This window comes from Heterodontus francisci, unplaced genomic scaffold, assembly GCF_036365525.1.
Source record: "Heterodontus francisci isolate sHetFra1 unplaced genomic scaffold, sHetFra1.hap1 HAP1_SCAFFOLD_74, whole genome shotgun sequence".
Lineage (NCBI taxonomy): Eukaryota > Metazoa > Chordata > Chondrichthyes > Heterodontiformes > Heterodontidae > Heterodontus > Heterodontus francisci.
Window position 1 is genome coordinate 5,669,923 of NW_027140442.1, and position 4,147 is coordinate 5,674,069.

Sequence of the window (4,147 nt, forward strand, 5' to 3'; positions counted from 1 at the left end):
TCTCTGAGGGTGGTTAGTCTTTGGAACTTTCTTCCTCAATAGGCGGTGGAAGCAAAGTCTTTGAAGATTTTTAAGGCGGAGGTAGATCGATTCTTGATAAGCAAAGGGTGAAAGGTTATTGGGGGTCGTGGGAATGTGGAGTTGAGGTGACAATCAGATCAGCCATAATCTTATTGAATGCCGGCGCAGTCATAGAGAGGCCGAGTGTCTTGCTCCTGCTCCTAATTCGTGTGTTTGTATGCTTGTACGTTAATCTACCTGACTGTGCTGTTCTGTGATTGTGTTCGCTCTTGCAGGCTGCGGAAGAATTGTTCATAGTGAGGGAAAGAGATCATTGTGAGAAAACCACTACTTTTCTACTGCTCCTTTATAACTCTATAACTTTCTTACAATGACCATTTCCTACAGCGTTCTCTAGAATGTAGAAGAGTGAGAGGTGATCTTATTTAAACATATACAATTCTCACGAGGGTTTGTCAAGATAAATGCTGGGTGGAAAGGGTTACATTTTCTTTGGATATTGAGTACACAACAGAGATCACCGTCTCAAAATAAGGGGTTGGCCATTTAGGACTGAGCTGAGGAGAAATTTCCTCACTCAGAGGGTTGTGAATCCTTGGAATCAAGGACGAGGAACCATAGTCGGGAAATGAGAGCCAGGCCCTTCAGCAGTGAAATTAGGAAACACCTGTGCACACAAAGTGAGGTGGAAGTTTGGAACTCTCTTCCACAAACAACAATTGATACGAGATCAATTGTAAATTTTAAATCTGAGATTAATAGTTATCTGTCAAGCAATGGTATTAAGGAATATGAGATCAAAGATAGGCGCATGAAGTTAGGTCACAGATCAGACATGATCTCACTGAATCGAAGGGGGACAGGTTTGAGGGGCTAAGTAATGCCATTCCGATAATAAGCCTACCTCCATCACCAAGACTAAACAGGACTGATTCCCCATGTGAATATCTGCAATTTATATTTTAACATTCCATCAACTCGCACTTATCCAGTGGAATACGCCACCTACTGGAAATGTAATTCACAAAGACTTACTTATGGTATTTGTTCTTAAGAAGCAGCTCAGTTTCAAAAACACTACTTTTAAAACCAGTGAAGTACTGTTATTTTTGAATGCATGTGTGTGACTGCGGGGAGTTTGTTTAAAATAAGAAGGTCTTTAGTCATATGTTTATCTTTTAAGACTATTTAAGTGTTTACAATTTTTTTGGAATAAATAGTTAATCTGTAGGTGTCTAAAGATACTTGGTTTGGTCTGTTTTATTCTGGGGTTACTAAAGTGTTAATTTGGCTGTTTTCCAATTGCATATGGAACCTTAATAATAAGCTGCGACCTGTGGAGTGACGGGACTGAATTGACGGTGCATTGCTCCCGCCACAGTTGTAATATTTTAATTGGGCGACTCATCTGGGATCAGAATCAGATTAATTGAGTATCTCGTATTTGGAATTATATTAATGACTTGTCTCTGGGATAGCATAAAACGTTAGCTCTTGCTTGAGGCATTATATTAATTGCTCTCACGTTTGAGATCATATCAATTGGAAACTCTGTTGTCAGGATCCATTTCTAACACCAGTTACCGAAAATAAGGAACTAGTTTTTTTGTATAATAAGGTACAGTTTAGAACATATTTTTTTTTTAAATAGAGAGTTATCAAGGTGAGCGTTGGTCCTATAAAAAGTGAGTCTGGAGAATTGAGAATGGAAAATGAGGAGATGGCAGATGAATTGAACAGATATTTTGCATTGCTCTTCACTGCTGAGGACGCAAGTAAGATCACAGTATTAGCTGTAAGCCAGGAAATGGAAGGAAGGGAGGAACTCAAGAAAATTGCAATCACCAGCGAAGTGGTTCTGAACAAATTATTGGAGATTCAAGTCCCCGGGTCCTGATGGACTTTATCCTCGGGCGTTAAAAGAAGTGGCTAGTGAGATAGTTGATGCGTTAGGTTTAATTTTCCAAAATTCCCTAGATTTGAGGAATGTTCCTTTCGATTGGAAAATAGCGACTGCAACTATTTTGTTTTTCAAAAATGGAGGGAGACAGAAAGCAGGAAACTACAGGCCAGTTAGCTAAACATCTGTCTTCTGCACAATGTTAAAAGCTATTATTCAAGATGTTATAGCAGGACATTTAGAGAATTTCACGGTAATCAGGCAGAGTCAACATGGTTTTGTGAAAGGGAAATCATGCTTAACCTATTTATTGGAGTTCTTTGAGGGAGTTACATGTCTGTGGGTAAAGGGGGACAGGTGGATGTATTGTACTTAGATTTCCAGAAGGCATTTGTTAAGGTGACATATCAATAGTCATTTCAGAATATAAAATCTCATGGCGTAGTGGGTAACATATTTGCATGGATAGAAGATTGGTTATCTAACAGAAACATAGAGTAGGCATAAATGGGTCATTTTCTGGTTGGCAAGATGTAACGAGTGGTGTTCCACAGGGATCTGAGCTGGGGCCTCAACCTTTTACAAAATTATATAAAGACTTAAATGAAGGGACCGAGGGTATGGTTGCTAAATTTGCTGATGACACAAACAGGTAGGAAAGTAACTTGCGGAGAGGACATAAGAAGGCTACAAAGGGATATGGAAGGGTGAAGTAAGTAGGTAAAGGCCTGGGAAATGGCGTATAATGTGGGTAAGTGGGAAATTGCCCACATTGCCAGGAAGAATAATGGAGAAGGATATTATCTAAATGGCGAGAGTTTGCAGAGCTCTGAGATGCAGAAGGATCTGGGCATCCGAGTGAATGAATCCCAAAATGTTAGTATGCAGGTAGAGCACGCAATTAGGAATGCTACTAGAATGTTATTGTTTATCACGAGGGGAACGTAGGGAGGTTATACTTCAGCTACACAGACCATTGGTGAGACCAGATCTGGAGTACTGTCTGCAGTACTGGTATCCTTATTTATGGAAGGATGTAAATGCGTTAGAGTACAGAGAAGGTTTACTAGCCTATTCATTGGAATGGGTGGGCTGTCTTATTAGGATAGATTGGACAGGCTAGGCTTGCATCCGTTGGAATTTAGAAGAGTAAAACGCCGCTTGATTGAAACATATATGATCCTGAGGGGTCTTGACAGAGTGGATGTTTTCCCTTGTGGGAGAATCTGGAACTAGGGGTCAATGTTTAAAAATATGGGGTCTCCGATTTAAGACAGAGCTGAAGAGAATTTCACTCTCTCAGAGGGTCGTGAATCTTTGGAATTCTCTTTCTCAAAAGGCAGTGGAAGCGGACACTTTGAACATTTTGAAGGCCGAGGTACATAGATTCTTGATAAACAAGGAGGTGGAAGGTTATCGGGCGGGGGCGGGGGCGGGGGTGTGGAAATGTGGAGTGATCAGTTCAGCCATGAACTTATGGAGTGGCGGTGCAGGCTCGATAGGTTGAGTGGACTCTGCCTGCACTGAATTCGGATGTTCGTATGTTCGTATGACACTACCCTGAGCAACTCCTGCAGTGATGACCTGGGGCTCAGATGATTGGCCTCCAAGAACCTCAACCATCTTTATTTGCGCTAAGTATGACTCCAACCAGCGGATATTTTTCCTCTTGATTCCCATTGACTTCAGTTTTGCTAGGCCTCCTTGATGCCATACTCAGTCAAATGCTACCTTGATGTCAACGGAAGTCTCTCTCTTCTCATCTCTTGGGCTCAGCTGTTATGTCCATGTTTGAACCAAGGCTCTATTGCGTTCAGGAGCTGAGTGGCCCTGGCAGAACCCAAACTGAGCGTCATTGAGCAGGTTATTGCTCAGCAAGTCCCACTCGATAACACTGTCGATGACACCTTGCATCACTTTACTGATGATTGAGAGTAGACTGATGGGGCGGACTTGGGCGGGTTTGACTTGTCCTGCATTTAGTGTCCAGGAAATACCTGGGCAATTTTACACAGTGCAGGGTACATACGAATGTTGTAGCTGTCCTGGATCAGCTTGGCTAAGGCTGCAGCAAGTTCTGGAGCACAGCTCTTCAGTATTATTGCCGGAATGTTTTCAGGGCCCATAGCCTTTGCAGTATCCAGTGTCCTCAGCCGTTTCTTGATATCACACGAGTGAATCGAATTGGCTGAAGTCTGACTAATGTGATGCTGGGGACTTCAAGAG